The 17,377-nt window shown below is 51.6% G+C and overlaps 1 non-coding gene across 1 annotated transcript; it reads right to left on the bottom strand.

Moving 5' to 3' along the window:
- Positions 1-16,831: 16,831 nt before the first annotated feature.
- LOC122230833 lies at positions 16,832-16,939 on the bottom strand. Its single transcript, XR_006207915.1, has one exon. It is a non-coding gene; the product is annotated as a U6 spliceosomal RNA (small nuclear RNA).
- Positions 16,940-17,377: the final 438 nt, after the last annotated feature.

The following is a 17,377-nucleotide window of genomic DNA, read 5'->3' as shown; positions in this document are numbered from 1 at the left end:
AGGATACCATTGCCCTTAGTTGATGATTATTTTCAACAGTGTTGACCAAGGACTTGCTCAAAGCAGTTACCGACACTGCTCCCATGGAACATGCCGTACAAAAATTCCACTGTTGTGAGAGGTGGGCACGGAGAAGGCTAATCACCACTGGATTAATATTTGGTGGAAGGAGATTTATGAGATTAGGGGGGAAATCAGATGTGCACGGTACACTGGGAGGAAGTATTAAAATCCCTGAGAGTAGCAACGGGCTGACACATCCTCAGAGACACATAATTAAAGCATAACAGATGACAGTTTCCCCTGAAAAGGGATGGAGAGAGAAAGGAGGGCCACAAAGGCTGCTCAGCGCAGGGACGGATCTGTTTGACCAAGTGACAAGAGAACAACCCCCACCCCCACCCCCCCCACCGCCCCTTAAAATCTTAGTAAGACACACTCTGTTTCCCACCGTGACTTATGGTGCTGACTTACTGAGAGTTCAAGGGAAAAGTGAGGGCAAAATCAGTGACAGGAGTCTCTGCCCAGGCGCATCTGTGCGGATAGAGACTCCTGCCTCACGCCTATTTCAGAGCCGCCAACAAGCTGGAAAAGCCTCATTTCTGAAATAGAGCCCGGTTGCTCTTAATCCGCACCATAAACATCCAGAAGGGCCCTTATCGGAGCCAATGGATAAAACAGAGCTTTACTTAGAGGCACTGCCAGTACACCTGGCTGAGTCGCTTCGAAATTCAGGGCAACTCTTTCGAGAAAGGGAGGGTAGGCGCCAGATTCAGAAACATGCGAGACGGCATGCAGAGTATTTCTCTCTCTGAAACTTCTCAGGCAGGCGTTCTCCTGCCCGGTCGTGTCAACATAATAGCTGACACTTACTATGATTTTTTAAAAGGACTACAAGACAATAACAGAGGAGACGGCAGAGATCAGGAGACTGGAAAACAAGGAAACGTGATACAGTAGAAGCAGGCGTTCTCCATCTGGCATATGGTGCTGTCCCCCCCCCCCCCAACTCCATCCCCGCCTTTCTCCATATGTATGTTCCTCATTCAGAGCGTTCATTCCTTTCCATTTTGTTTTCTGGGGTGAGAGTTTATAACTAACAATGGGTCATTGTTAACAATGGGACCCTTACCAGGAGAGTTGGTTGTCGCAGAGTCTCTTCCAGATCAGAGCAGAAAGCTTCCAAAAATACCGACAATTTGAGAAATCTAATCAAGTCGTGGGACGAACCTCACCCTGACCTCCAGGCTAATGAAGTCGCGAGGAAGAAATGCACAGGAGATTTGCATGAAGGTGACTAAAATGAATAAAATGTTTCATGCCGCTCCCCGCCCCGGAAACCGGGGGGGACCAGACGCTAACTGAGCTGAACCCACACAAGCAAAGTGATGATTAGCCATCCTGTGATGGTGGCTGACCCGGCCACCACCGCCTCAGAGCAGCCCGACTACAGTCAGCAATCATGGTGTCGGGGCAGGGAGCAGACAAGGGTCCCCCCAAAAGGTCCATGCCCTTCTGGGAAGAGACAGCAGGGTGCATGATGACACTGAATAATGCTGCTCTACCCGCATGAGACACCTGATATGCTGCGGATGCTCTAGGAGACGGAAAAAGAAAGATCGGGCCACGGGTCCGAAAGGTGGGGAGGCTTCAGGAAGGATTCAAACTGGTCCTGAAAAATGACTGGATTTGGGCATGGCATTGGGGGAGGGTAAAAGTTAGTGCACACTTGGGTGTGCTCTGCTCAGAGAACTCCCCCGTCCTTCTGACGACGGAAAGAGGAAAGTCAACGCGACCTGTGAAGTAAGACAGGTTGCCCCCTAATGTCGTCCCTCGCAAATGTCGTCAGGCTGTGCAGCAAAATCATCTGGGTGGTTGGTTGGTTTGTTCCGAACACCCGTGCTGGGCCGGACCCCAATCTAATGAGTCAGCACCGCCAGGGGCTGGGTCCCCGAATGGGTATGTTTGTAATCACCCGGTGACTCTGATCCACTGGGCTGCTCCAGTGACCCCATCTCAAAGATGAAGAAACTGAGGCCCAGGAAAGGACATGCTTTGCCCATGGGCACATATTGTCAATTCACTTAGCAGGCGACTTTCCAAGTGTTCTTTCAAACTTTCTTGACCAGTGATGTGCTCGGAAATCCCACGGCCGTGGCAAGCAAGTATGGCCTGAATACCTCTCCTTGGCTGGGTCCTATGTCCCTCACCGGGTCCTGGGGGGTGTAAGGACACAATGAAGCTTCCCTACCTTGTGAGTCGCTCCACTGTTACCAACCTACTCATCTAGAAGAAATAGAAGCAGCTTCTGTTCCGTCATTGGACCTGGACCATTTGTCCTTAGTGCAGAGGAACCGTAACAAACAAGCAACAACAACAACAATAACAAAAAACATGACAATTTGCCAATGTTGGAGTTTTGCCTCTTCCTGCATTGCTTTTGGCCTCAGCCGCAGAAGCCGCCCCAGCTACGGCCACACTGTTTCTGAATAAGTAAGGGGTGCTCTTTTGCCCAAACCTCGTGCCTTCTAGGCTGCCATCGTAGGGTTTTCTTGCAAATGATTTTAGGCTCTATTCTCATTTTTTTTGGAAAGGATGTGTGTAAACATCCAAGTCCCGCTCTATTTTGGCCCAAAGAGGCCAACAGGTTCGTGTTCCCAGATGCTCTGGTGCCTGTCCCTGCTTTGTTCATAATGCTGCCCCACCCCCACCTCCTGATTTCTTTCCAGATGCCCCCAAGCCAGGCCACTGTCGATTTCTGCCCTCCCTGCAACACTTCCTCCCAGGAGGCTTTGCAGCCCCTACCCACCCCGCCTGAATCGTTACCCAACCTCCTTCCTCATCTGGCACCCGACCCTCAGCTGCTTTTAAGCAACACTGGCCTCCTCTCTAGCTGCCCCACTCTCACCTGGGTCCTCCCCAGGTGGTCCCACCTCTTCTGTTTCCAGAAAGATTCTTGCCTTTCTTTCCAAAGGTGAATCCTCCCAGGTCAGGGGTCTCTGGTCACCTGGTCCTGGGATCACCCTCTGTCCTTCCTGCTGTCCCTGCATACTGCCCCTGATGCCCCAGCAGCTTTGCATGGACCAGGATCTCTGGCAAAGGGCTGAGGCCACTGGCGTAAGAGAGGTTTAGAGATCCCACACATTGATCTCCTTTATCCTTCCTTCTCCTCGTTAATACAGAAACCCCATTCTGTCACTCATTCGTTCATCAAATATTTGTGAAGCATCTATTGTATACCAGGCACTGAACTAAGTAAGCCCTGGGCTAGCTGAGAGGTTGCTAAGGCTCTGTGAGTTTTAAGGTTTCTATATGACACGTTTAGGAGATTGTTTAGAAATTCAAATTCAGAGTTGCCTGAAAAATCAGAGTAAAGAATCCAAAGACTGCCAAGTTTTGTTTTTTGTTTTTTGTAAATGGACAATCACTAAGAAACAACAAAATCACGTCACAAACTTTGTCTGGGGCCAAGGGAATTGGCTTCGTCATAAACGAGGCCTGAGTTACACAGCTTAGTGTGGCCCTGTTCATCTAAGGACATTTATTAAGTGTCTTCCGTATTTATAGCCTCTTCCCCTCTGGGTGTCTGCTGTGCAAGGTCTGTGGGGTCATGGGGACTGGCATAAAAACCCCACAAATGTGAGAAGGTTCTAGTGATCTGTTGTACGATACGAACATAGTTAACGCTACTGAATTGTATACTTAAACATGGTGAAGAGAGTACATTTTATGTTATGTGGTTTTTTAACCACAATTAAAACAAATATATGCCAGGTTGCTTCCAACACCCCTGCCCTGCAGAAAACAAACCCATTCTCCCATGGACGTGAGCTCGTGGGCAGAGCCAAGAGAGGGTGCCTTCCAGCACAAAGGGGCCCACAGAGAGTGGGGCGGGCAGGGGTCCGAGTCAGAGGAGCAGGGACCTCGCGGCCACCTCTTCTCTGTGTGTGTCACGCGGATGCAGCAAACGCAACACAGACAAGCCACGGCACCCCACCTGCTCAGCCAGGCAAGAGCTGGTTACAGCCATGGGTCTTGACACCTGGACGAACACGACTCAAGATGTGTACTTTCTGTGTTGTAGAGGAGGCAGGATGTCTCCGTCTTTACTTCTGTCTCCCAAATTCTGATGGGTTCGTCAGGTGTGTAGTTTCTAGGAGGATCTAGTTCTCTGAACTGACAGAATCTGGGGTGGAAAGAAAAGGCCGGTCAGATCTGGAGCGAGAAAAGCACACAATATCTCTGTAGGCAGTCTTGCCGTGCTCCCCAAACTCATCCAGTGAGGATGAACAAAATTCACTGGGGCTCCATTTTCCATTTTTTTTATCAGCTGAAGACTTTCTCTGGGTTCATGGGCTATATAAACATTAGGATTTAGGGGCGCCTGGGTGGCTCAGTCGGTTGAGTGTCCGACTTTGACTCAGGTCACGATCTCGCGGTCCGTGAGTTCGAGCCCCGCGTCGGGCTCTGGGCTGATGGCTCGGAGCCTGGAGCCTGCTTCCGATTCTGTGTCTCCCTCTCTCTCTGCCCCTCCCCCATTCATGCTCTGTCTCTCTCTGTCTCAAAAATAAATAAACGTTAAAAAAAATTAGGATTTAGGGGCATCTGGGTGGCTCAGTCGGTTGAGTGTCCGACTTCGGCTCAGGTCATGATCTCGCGGTCCGTGAGTTCGAGCCCTGCATCGGGCTCTGGGCTGATGGCTCGGAGCCTGGAGCCTGTTTTGGATTCTGCGTCTCCCTGTCTCTCTGCCCCTCCCCCACTCACGCGCTCTCAGGCTCACTCTCTCTCTGTCTCAAAAAAAATAAACATTAAAAAAAATTTTAATAAAAGTTTTTAAAACTTAGGATTTAATATCTCCTCTCGACTCCTACCTCTCTTTCCCTTTCTTCTTGTTGCGGACAAAAAAAATGGTTCTTGGCAGAACTGGTTTCGTGGGTGTGCAATCTGTGTAGTCAGTCCCACGGGGCCCGGGTTTAGGAGAGCCCCCCACTTAGTTTCAGGCTCTGCTATCACTGTCTTGAAATCCTTAATGATTATTTATTTATGTATTTATTCTGAGACAGAGAGAGAATGAGGGTCAGACAGAGAGGGAGAGAGAGAGAATCCCAAGCAGGCTCCACACTGTCAGAGCTGAACCTGATATGGGGCTCGATCTCACGACCTCAAGATCACGACCTGAGCCGCTAGGGAATCGGCCACTTCACCGACTGAGCCACCCAGGCATGCCCATAATTCTTAATGATTTTTAAACAAGGGGGGGGGTGCATATTTTCATTTTGTGCTGAGACCTGTAAATTACGTAGCCGGTCCTGCTCTCGGTCACAAAAGACTCTCTGAGGTGGTTTTCAAGTTTTCCACCTTCCGGCCCTGTGACTCCTCCCCGTCTTCCTGCTTCCCCCGCTGGGGACAAAGTTTCTTCCCGGTCCTGGCAGCAGGAAGGCAGGGAAAATCATTTCTTGGGTGCTCGACCAAAATAAGAACGTTCTTCTCTTAAAAATTAGTCCATTTTAAAGCCGCAACACGAGTCTTCGCCAGGATACGGTCCTTCCGTTGGCTGTACTCAAACGACTCAGCGGTAAAGAAAATAAAAACTGCTTGTGAGTCCCATCCATAGCAAAAAGTAAGGGAAGGGAAGGCTAACACTAAGAAAAACATATTCAGCCCTTTAAAAACTCAAACATTTTGGCTCCCAGGCAGGATATGCCAATCATTTCTGTTAATTAATGTGGGAGCAAAACACAACCTACCGTCCGTGAGACCTAACTCGTTCACGGAAAGCAACGGGAAAGCAAGTTACACCGACCACTGTCCTCAACCAGTCAGCCTCTCACCGGAGCTTTCCTTCACCACGACCCCTCCCAGCCCCTTGTCCCCCACCCCCCCCACCCCCGTGCGATTTAAAATATTTTTTTTGTGAAAATAGCATTTGTTAGCGTTGTTTTGTCTTAAGGGGAGGTGTGTGGGATCTAAATCAATTTTAATATATTTCAAATTTATTCATTATCATGCCCTAAAAGCAAATTCCCATTTTGTGGTTCTCCGAGGAGAGTGACAGAGCCTTGTTTGTGACAGCCCCGGGCATAAGCCATCATTGTGTAGCTTAATTAGATATTCCCCGTGCTAGTGTGAGGGACATATGTCTATTCACTGTAACAAACACCAAGAGGGGCCGGGGGCTTTCATGCTTCTGCCCATATGCAGATAAACACAACACAAGTGTGGGTTCTCCCAAGGACCTGTGGCCCCAGCCGGCCGCCGGCACGGTCAGCTTGCATTCACCGATTGGTTCCAGTTTATTAACAGCCTATGAACTTCTCATCGGCTCCCGGACTGGTCAGGACCGTCACCTGCAACTGCCAGGCCAGGGCTGGCTTTCTCCTCGGGAACAGGGTGGGTCTGCGTCTGCTGGGCCGGATGCACCCTAGTTTTTTAACACAAAGAACGATGTGGCTGGGGAGTCGCAAACTCCAGCGGCGGAAAAGCAGGTTATCTTTTGGGCGGTTCCAGACAGTTCCCGACCCGGATCAAGCAATCCTAGGCTCGGTGAGACTCGGCTAATGGCTCCGTTAAGTGTCGACCCTTTATTTCGGCTCAGGTTGTGATCTCACGGTCATGAGATTGAGCCCTGCACTGGGCTCTGTGCTGGGCACAGAGCCTGCTTGGGATTCGCTCTCTCCCTCTCTCTCTCTGCCCCTCTGCCACTCATGCCCTCTCTCTCAAAATAAATAAACATTTAAAAAAAAATAAAGGCAACTTAAATTCTTAACATCTCGATGTTTAAATATAACTTCAAATTAATGAAAGCGGGAGGCACTACCAAGTGGGGAAAAGCCTTAGCCTGTGTCTCACCTTCTCTTTGAAAAAAGCAGGAAAGGAAACTGGGGAGGGGGGGTGGAATGTCCCTGGGTCCCCAGTGTCATGTGCCCTCTGTACTCGGCCACATGAGCATGGGGCACTACCCCCTCTTAGAATCACGTTCGATTTCTTTTCGCCGACAAACCATCTCACGCCACGTATTAGTGCACGAGGGCTGCCCCAACCAAGTGCCACAAAGTGGGGAGGCGTGAACAAGAGAAATGCATTGTCTCACAGTTGTGGAGGCCGGAAGTCTGAGGTGATGGTGTCTTCTGAGGGCTGCGAGGGAGAGCCTGTTCCCAGCCTCGCCCTTTGCCTGGTGGATGGCTGGCTTCCCCCTGTCTTCACATTGTCTTCCCTTTCTCTGTGCATCTATCTGAGTCCCTGTTCCCCATTCGTGTAAGGACGCTGCATTCAAACCCCTCATAATGGCCCCCTTTCACTCGTCTACCTCTGTAAAGACACAATCTCCAAATAAGGTCCCACTCTGAGGTCCCGGGGGTGATGACTTCAACATATCATTTTTGGAGGGGCACGATTCCATCCGTAACACGCTGTTTCAGAGAGAATGAGAAAGCACCATTTGCTCTAACCCCCAACCCCAGACTGACGAGATATTGGGGTTTGTGGACGCTGTGAAAATACGAAACTCTCTGACTTTTCATCAGCTGCTAAAGAGCAAGCCATTATGGCGGGCGATCTTGTAGGTGGCCCCCACCAAGCATCCACGGTGACCTCTAAGATATCGTGAAATCAGTTTCGGATGGAGAGGGACAGTCTGTTTTCATCTCCTACGGTTACACAGGGTCTAGTCTGGGGGAGCCTGAAGTCTCCAAAAATATGCCTATTTTGAAGAGTGAGAACCTGACCCACCTAAGAGGACAGCTGAACCCCTTGAAGCATCGACCCAAGAGGTGTGATGACTTGGGATCACCCAGGTAGTGGTGGCAAACCGAAGTCTGGAATCCAGGACCCCCAGGGCCCAGCCCAGGACTCCAATGAGGGGATGAGGTAGGGGGGCACACAACCCCTCTGATGGCTCCATAAGCAGTAAGATGGTTTGAGGCCGGCTTGTGATGCCCGGTCCTCAGTTCAGCCCCACGGAGGCTGGAGAGCTCCCACCCATCCTTGGCAAGCTTTCTTTCCCCCTTTTAGAACAGGGTGTAGGGAATCCAGGAATCTCCAGTCTGGATCTCTGAAGAAAGGCATACTATCAACCAGGCGTCAGGGCAATGTTTCCAATAACTAGACAGCTTTGGCATTAAGGCCCCCAGGAGAGAGGTCCACCTGCGTCGGCCCAGGGTTGACGCTCTGATTCCAAGTGAATGGCAAAGAGTAAGGAAGCGTTTGGATCTCAGAGTCAGGCAGATCCTACCCTGGATGCTAACCACCACCGTCCAGTTGTACCTGGCACCCACTACTTAATCTCAACTTCTGGAAAACTCCCACCTTTCCCAGGTGTCACAAGGATGAGCATCCATAAGGCACATGCAATGCCTTCATAATCAGCCAACGCTGAACCAACCTTACGAAGGGTCGCGTTTTTATTGGTTCTTCCTCCTAGGCAGAAACACATTTGCTGCACGATGGACCCGTGGGTGGGAAGTTGTCTCCACACAGATGAAAACAAAACAAAAGTTGATTTTCATTTTATCCAAAGTTGTTTCCGAGAACGAATAAACGTGAAGCAGCTGTCACGAGAGCGGTGTGGAGGGTATCACTTCACTCTGCGCCCCCCTCCGCCCGCTGCAAGCCAAAAACTGTCAGAATCTATCGATGAGAACAATTTAAGAATGCCACCTCTGGTGCCTCCAATGAGTTTCTTGTCTTGGATAAGTCAGTCTTGGATAGCCACTCTCCTAGAACGAAGGAAAATAGACGGGCTGTCAATCCAAGTACCTATTTCTGTTGAGAGGGTTCTCGTGAATTAAATAATTACCCTAGAAGAAACCCTCTGTGTGTAAAGGAGGATTTGGTGTCCTTTTTTTTGAGAACACAAACCCCTTCCAACAAGGCAGGCCTCTCTGAATGCTCTGTCAGCGTTTCCCATCATTGTGACCTTTGCCTCCATGAGGTCAGCAGGTGAGGTTACCATCACTCCAGCATGCAGGGGAGGAAATCAAGGCACACGGGGTCGGGAGATTCCGAAGGTCACATGGCCGATCCAAGAGAAGGACAGGAGCCTCGGCCCCCGGACTGGCCCAGTCCTCTACTCTTCCAGACTGTTCCAGAGTGTTCTACACTGTTCTATTCTGTTCTATACCATCCCACATAATTCTACACTGTCCCATACTTTCTTATCTGCACCGGGGACACTTGACAAACTGTGCCATTCGGTTTTCAGGCATATTCCAAAGGTGTAAGAGATTTGTAAAGCCATTTTGTCTTTACCGTTAATAAGAGCGATCACCCTCTAGCCATGTTTAACCTTCGTAATGTCTACAAATCTCTTAGACACGTGAAAGGAAGCTGGGCAGCCCCCTGCATGAGGTTACCTGAAGGGCCTCCATCCATCTGCCTCCCAACCAATAATTTCCCAACTTTCTATTTCCTTGCTTGTCTCCAGTATCCATAGAGCTGAACTGCAAAGGTTTGTAGGAAAAAAAAAAAATACGAGGAGACTTCTCAGTTGTCACCTCTGTGTGTGAACGAGTTTATCAGAGATCCATCAAGTAGAAAGACCCCTGAAGGATCCCAGGGCAGCCCTTCATTTCACAGGTAGGCACACGGAGGCCCAGAGAGGTCACGGGCAAGGCAGAGCCGGGGACAGTCTCTTCACTTTGAGTTTGACGCCATTTCCAGAAAACAGGGTCCCTCCCTGGTCTTCTTTCTAGGAAAGGGGTGGGAGCTCATGGCATCGGGCCCAGCTGTGGCCCGGGAGCCTCTTCTGTCTCCAGGGCTGGACGATACTGTTAAAAGATCAAGTCCTTCCCGTGAGTCAGACTTGCTGGGGGCAACTCACTTCTCTGAGCCTGTTTTTCCACCTGAGAAAGGAGGAATAATAATACCACCACCAACCTCGTGGGGCTGTTAAATGAAATGAGGCCACCTGGGTAAAAGGCTTAGCATGGGGCCCGGCTGGGTCTAACTGCTCAGGGCACATGTTCACTCATGCCCCCCACCACCCACATGCCCCATGCCTTGCATCTTTCTTTCTAGCAACCAAAGTTGGCATTTAAATGAAATCGCCGTTCTCAAGATAACGCTGGGTTCCCCGAAACGATCCACAGTAAAGAGAGGGAAGTTTTATCCCCCTGGTGGGTCACTTTACATCTATTCATGTCTGGGCAGAAGTTTCATTACCCTTGGCGGTCCTGGCCATCCTGGGGGGTCTGGCCGTGTTCCCCTCGGGAATCAACGGTCCTGGTGGCTCGGAGAAGGTGGACTGTCTTGTAGGACTGTCTTGTCTTGTAGACAGCCAGAGATGTCCCTGAAAAGAGGGCAGTCCTTGGCCTCCTGATGGCCTCGCGGGCAGGCGGCAGCAGCCTCCGGCCCTCTGCCCCCAGTCGCCACCCCCGGAACAGCATGGGGTACAGTCCCTACTCCTTCCCTTTTCCAGATTTGGGCAGAGGTCCCTGGGCTGGGCTTGACAAGCTCCCTGGGCATTCCCTTCATGCATGTGTGGGGTTAGCCTGTGAGAAGAATCTGTTTCCTTGGCCGGAATGGCCCCCTCTCCCTCCCTTTTCCTCCCTCCCCTTTCAGGTGACCGACTGCCACGTGACTCAAGCCGGTGAGTCCTAGCCCTGCCCGTGACTTGGCAGGATTCTAGCGGGATGGGAGAGAAGACCAAGATGCAAAAAGTGTTATTACTAGGACCTTAATTTTGTGACGTCGGCAATGACCCCACAAATTCCCGCGTGTGCGGTTCGATTACATATACGGAAGAGGATGCACGGGGTCACACGAGGCCCTCCACACGAGCCTGTTGAGTGAAGGCCATGAGGTCAAGCCATGGGTGGCAAAGCCTGGGGGAATGGGTGGTCCTTGCAGAGGCAGGTGCTGGACATCAAGAGCAGAGACTTGCCCTCCCACCGCTCACCATCCAGAGAAGCTGGGAGCAGAGCAGAGACCATACCTTCCTCTGCTCACACGTTTGCCTGACTGAGGGCCACACAGTCTTCTGTTCGTTCCCACCCAATGGCAGAGGCCACGTGGGGCCTTTCAAGCAGATTTTACTAGAAGCCTGAGGATACCAGAAGGAGGAAAGAAAATAAGCAGCATACGGTTTATCGTACTCAACTTGGGTCCTGAATAGGGTGCCTTCCTGGCTTTTCTGAGGCCACGTCCGGGGGTGAGGGTGGACACCGTCTTTCTTCTTCTTCTAGAAGCTCCTTCCAGGCCATGTAGATCCCTCAACATCTAAGGGAACCAGGTCGAGAGAGAGAGAGAGGGAGAGAGAGAGAGACCCTCTCCTGTTCAAAGCCACCTCTGCCTCCCCGTGTCCCATCTAAGAAGCAATAGCCCAGGAAGTTTAAGAATAGGGGGGTAACTCACTTCAGGGGGAGTCTTGCAGCTTGTGGCCTTGCCCTGTGGTTTCCCTAGAACGTCACACAAGGAGCCCAACACTTGCACATGCACACGTGTATCAAAATCAAGACAAAATCAAGGCACTAGAGAGGCTGTTGCAAGGCTGGGGCCCCTTTCCTTAGCAGGTGCAGCTGAGAGGCTGATATGACCCAAGACAAAGACGTAGCCTGGCCCACAGGAGCAAGAACCCCGCAGGGCAGCACCTGCTTCCTTGGGAGCAGCTAGAATGGCAGGAAGTCCCTGCGGGACACCGTTGAGAAGGAAGGAGGCTAAACAAGCAGACCAGGGAGGCAGGCTTCGCAGAGCCCACAGGGTGGGAGGGAGCAGAGAGCTCCGAGGTTCCAGCTTATTTCTGCAGCCGTTTGGGACAAGGTCCCCTCTACTTTGCTGTTCTTTTCCTCCTCTTGCTCTATCAGAACTTCATCCTCACTTGGCCGCTTATTACCACCCCTTCTTCCTTGGCACCAGAATCCTGGTTTTATTTAGGGCTACAGGGGGCTGAGCCATGAGATTACATTCCCCAGCATCCCTTGCAGCTAGGTTTAGCCCTGTGATCAATATGTTTTGGCTAATGAGACCAAAGGCTATGTAAAGGATGCTGATTTGGCTGGGTGGTGTGCTTCTTTGCCCTCTGTCATTCCTTTTCCTACCACTTGGAATGTAGGTCTAATGGCTGGAGCTCCAGCAGCCATCCTGGACTGTGAGGTGATCTTGAGGGTAGAAGCCAAACACTAAGATAGTAGAACAAACAGCTACAGGCACTCACCACAGCGGCCCTGGTACTGCTTATCCCTAGATTTCTTTTATAAGAGAGAGGGGGAAACCGTATCTTGTTTCCGCTACTGTTATTTGTGTTTTCCATTTTATTCAGGGGAATCTAGTACCGATGCGGATCCATGGCCCCTGCCGAAAGGGAAAGAGAGCTCTTCCTGCTTTATGTGGTCAAGGGTGGGTCAGGCCCATGGAAATATTTTCCCCAGTTAGAATATGCAGACAAGAGCTATGTGCAAACAAGCGTTGGGGTTATTTCAATTTCATATTGCGGTAGAATAAACTACCTCCACACTTCACAGCTTGAAAGCACCACTTTCTTATTTCTCCAGACCCTGAAGATTCGTAGCTTGTTCTCAACCACCCAAGAGTGCTATCAAAGGACGCACACTGACCAGCACCATCCTGCCAAGAATGGAAAATTCTCCCTAGTGCAAAAGTGAACAAAAGCAGTTTGCAGCATGAAAGCAATTGCTCAAGCCTGATAACAACAGTCCCAGGGGGAAGTCCCAAATGAGATAATGGGAAGCTGTTTAGTGTGCTGATTCTCGGTGGGGACTAGCACAGGCCCAGCAAAGGAAAGGGAAAGGTTTGGCCGTCTTCACAGCAGGCTGGAGTCGGCCTCCCGCAGGATTTGGCGTCCAGTGATAACCAGAGGCCGACTGCAGGCAAGCACTGTCTGCCTGAGGCTGTGTAGTAACCTAGGAAAGAAAGATAGTGGTCAGTGGGAGCTCCCCACGCCCCACATGGGAAAAGAGAAGCAGAGAATGGGAGCAGGGCTCCGTTACCGTATCCACTATGGACACTTAGTTTCCCCAAATCTGCAAAGGTATCTGTAAACAGATGTGTGGCAGAGATGTTTGTTTTTGCAGAAAAACGGTATAAAGGCGATGAAGGAACATGAGGGCTGGGATTCACTCACTCATTCATTCTAAAAGTACTTACCTGGGACTTTATAAGTCCCAGGCACGGTCCTAGGCCCTGAGAACAAAATATTCGCAATATAACTTTGCGTAGGACAGAAAACAAAGCTTACAGAGAAAGGGGCCCCAGTCATTATAGGGCTATAGGGCAGGGAGGGGATCTGGGATGAGAGGACCTGCAGAAATGTGACTAACGAGGCAACTGTAAGAGCAACGGTGTGAGGCAGGGATGAGGTTGGATGTTGCTGAAAGGCCCATGGGGGCTGTGTGGCTGGAGCACAGTGACTGGGCGGGGGGAGCAGGGCTGCAGGGCATGGAGGGTGGCAGGATGAGGCATCGGAGAGGCAGCCAGAGCCCCGTGTGGTCGCAGGGCCTCTCTCTCCATGTGGCCCTCTAACAAAGGTGCTGGAGTTCAAAATGGCGGCCGGTTTCCAAGCACAAAAGCTCAGGGGGAGGATTGGGTAGAGCTTTGGGGTCTTTGGATTTCGTTTTGAGTATGTCAGAAAGCCTCCAAAAGCTTTGAATGAGAAGCACGGACCTGACCCGATTTACATTTTGTTAAGAACTAGGGCTGGAGTGGTCTTCCTTCCACTGGAGGAAGCTTGAGTGTTGCTCATTTGTCCGGAAGACAGTGAAAACTAAAGGGCTGCACCAGGCTGATCCTAACATGGGAGGCTCCAAGAGGAAGAGGAGAAAGAAGGCCCCATGGCCTGCATCCCTTTCCCTTCTCTCCCCACTCCCATCTACAGGCTTCATGCACATGCCTGGGAGGGGATGAGCTCTGGGGGCCACATCCCCTTGGCCCCAGGCACTCCCTTCCCCATGGAGAGAGATACAGCCAGAGCACAACTGGAGCGGGGCCCTTAAAGCCTGGGCCCAGAGCAAGCTGCCTGATTCTGAGCATTCAGAGGCGGTTCTGGCTCAGACCATGACCACAGGGAACTGGAAAGATTAAGATTTGATGACCAATTAATTCCCCTATAGATAGCATCTCCTCCTTAGGGCAGAGGCTGTCACAGAGGTGCAACTATGATGGAGCCTCAGTGTGATGTTTCCAATGTCCACACAGCATCTCAGCAGAAGGAACAGGCGAGTTCAAGACCAGGGGAGCAATACGGTCCACGGGGCACACAGAATCCTACCCAGGGCACTTGGTCAGGGCCCAGAACCTGTTTGTAGACAGCCCTCTTGCACTGATTTTAGAAGAGGCTGGGTTTTGAGGCCACACAGCTTTGAGACCCAACCCCGGATGCCCCATGCCCCGCATCTGACTCGGAGACATACGGTGATGGGTTCAAGGGCACTCGCAGAGGAGAGAGAAATCTTCTGAAGAGGGTGAGTTCTGTCAGCTCGAAGGCAGAGGGATGCTCTGGGAGGCAAGTTCAGGGCCTGGGCTGGGACTGGGTGTAATCGTGGGGAGAGGAGCTGGAGAGGAAAAGGGTAGGAAGAGAGCAACAATTAAGGTTGCTAGCGGATGTCTGCAAAGAGAAGTGGCTGATGGGGTCTGGGCTGTTTGCCGCTGGTGTGTATGGTGTGAACCTTCAGAGGCCCGTGAACATACCCTGAAGCCACACTCCTGAGGCAGCCCTGGAATTCCGTAAAGGGGAAAGGTGGCAGAGAAGAGGGGTGCCCCAGACGCCATCCTCGGGGGGACATTCCAGCAGCAGCGAGCAAGCCCCTCTGCCTCAATTCTGTTTTACACCCGCTCAGAGCAAGCGTACAACGGAGGCGTGGGGAAGCAGCCAGTGGGAGTGGCCCGCTCGCTCCAGCCGCGCTCAGTGCAGGGAACAAACTGGAAGCCACTGTCCCCGCCAGAGGCACGGTTTTGATCCAGGCTGGTACCCACAGTGCTCCTTTCCAATCCCCTGTATTCTCAGCACAGCAGGCTTTTAGATGTGAAGTGTGAGAGCTGCCTCAGTTCTTTTGGTAAAAAGCCATCGGCCCTGCGTTACTGATGAGCATGCAAGGATCTAGAAATGCAGGCAAGTCCCCGCTCTATCACAGCAAGTGAAAACTTGCCCCAAATGCCCTGTACCACTTTCAACGGACCCGCTGTTAGAATCGGGAAGAATCAAGTCAGTGGGTATGGTGTTACTACTCCTCTGGAGTGCTACGAACAATGTAATACTTCCCATCGCCTCCGTTGGACACAAGCAGCTGCCGTGTGCCAGGGAAATAAAGGTCATAATAGGGGACGAAGGAGCATAAAATTGGCCCTGACCTTAGTCTCCAGGCAATGTGGGAAGTCCTGCCAGTTTCCGCAGCTGCACCCCTTTCTCTCCCAAGGGGGAAGGGCGGGGGGGCTGATGGAGGCCAAACCCACCCTCAGGAAATTCTAGAATACTCTGGCATTCCAGCAGCCATTTGGCAAGAGTGGATCCCGTCACAGCAAGAGAGCTCTGCTGACCAAGAGACTGTCAGTCCACAACTTCTGGGGAGGGCTGTCTCTGGTGGAAGGCTGCGGGTCTTGTGCACACATTCACATCTGTGAGCATGGAGGCAAGGGAAAGAAACAGGGAGCAATCCTCCCCTGACTGTCTTAGTTCGGGCTCTGCATCCAGTGATAGTGGGCTGGCCCTGACCCCCTCTCTCTCTGAGCCTCGGTTTCCAAAACTGCGAAATGGGCAGTGGCCCTCCCAACTTCAATAGGGGTACAGTAAGGCTAAAATGAGGTAACAGATGTGAACGCGGTTTGCAAAAACTAAGCGCAAGGGTATTCCTCGGAAGCCAACGTGCCCATCCCAGGTGGTCAGGATTGGCCATGCAGCCGCCGAGGCACAACATCCGCCCGCAAACTCTTCCTTCGGCAACATCTGGCATAGAGCCTGCTCTGCCTCTCCCCCAAGACCCTGTTGGGCAATCCCGGCTTGCAACATTTCTGAAAACATGTTCTAACGTTGACAGAGCAGAGGAAGGCGGGGACCGTGTCTCAATTCTTCTAGGAACCCCTCCTAAAAATTGCAGAGAGGGGTGTATGCCGTGGTGACGGTGGCTGGGGGACTTTCCCTTACTGCCCTTCCCACACCCCCTGCTCCTGGTTTGTCTTTCCATCCTGTTCCCATTTCACCATTCCAGCCATCAGAGCGCATTCCCAGTCCCTCCTACCCCGGCAGTTCTGCCCCTTCTCAACCCCTAATGCCGCCCTGCCTTCTGCTTGCCAGACCTTTCTCCAAGCCTCAGCTTCGAGCAACCCTTGCTCTAGGGTCCTAAGACCAGCAGCGTCAGCATGGACTGAGCACTAGATCATAACGAAGCTCCCCCCAGCGTCCCAAAGAAGCAACCAGGCTCCACCCCGGTTCCCTGACCCAAGCTCTGCACTTGAACAAGACCCCAGGTACTCTGGTCTAGGGCAGCTCTGATGACCTCCACCGGACCCCAGAGGCAGACCTCCTTGCTCAGCCAAACCTCGCCATCTGACGCTGCTAGTCAGGTGTCCACATGGGTACCTCATATCCTCAGGTGGATTATAAATCACTGGAAGGCAGGGAGCCCACGCTTTCTAAAGGACCTGGCCCAGGGCTCTGCACAGACATTCAGTGAACTTGGTCAGTCTGTCTAGAAGGGGCCCGTGTACTCATTCATTCACATATTCACTGAGGACCAAGGAGGGGCCTATCCCCCGTTCAAGGCACCGGGATACAGAAGCGAATGCTGCTCCCATAGAGTCTGCCCTCCGGAGTGGAAGAAAACAGACATGCATAAGTAAGTAGACAAGTAAGTGACGAGGTCGTTTTATTTCTTATCTTATTTTTCGTTTTTTTAACGGAAGCTTCACGAATTCACAGGTCATTATTGTGCAGGGGCCATGAAAATCTTCTCTGTATGGTTCTACTTTTAGCATGCATGCCTGCCAAAGCGAGCACAGGACGAGGCCATTTTAGCTGCTGGCGAGTGCCAGGAAGAAAATAAAGCAGGCGGGAGTGACAGTGGCCATTGGGAGGGGTTGCCACTAGGATGGGTGGTCTGAGAAGTTTCATATCTGCTCCAAGAGCCCAATTGAGAAGACGGGGGCTGAGGCTTCCAGGCAGTGAAGGGCTCCACAGAAGGAGGGCCTGGCCCATGTTCTGACCCACGTCCTGTCTACCCTGCCCCTCCCACATCTCATCTATCTACCACCTCCCTCCTGAGCAGGACAAATCCCAGGTGTCAGGTCCATCCATCTGTATCTGTCCACCTCACCTCCTCGCTGTAGGGCAGCCACCCCTGCTCAATTCCCCATCCTTTTCTCCATAGCCAACTTTGCTCTTGCTTTAAACATGGTGGAGACCTCACCAGACGTCCATGTGCCCAAGTGAGGAGGA

Source organism: Panthera tigris, chromosome C2 (assembly GCF_018350195.1).
Source record: "Panthera tigris isolate Pti1 chromosome C2, P.tigris_Pti1_mat1.1, whole genome shotgun sequence".
In the NCBI taxonomy this organism is placed as follows: domain Eukaryota; kingdom Metazoa; phylum Chordata; class Mammalia; order Carnivora; family Felidae; genus Panthera; species Panthera tigris.
This window is presented reverse-complemented; position numbering and strand designations above follow the sequence as displayed.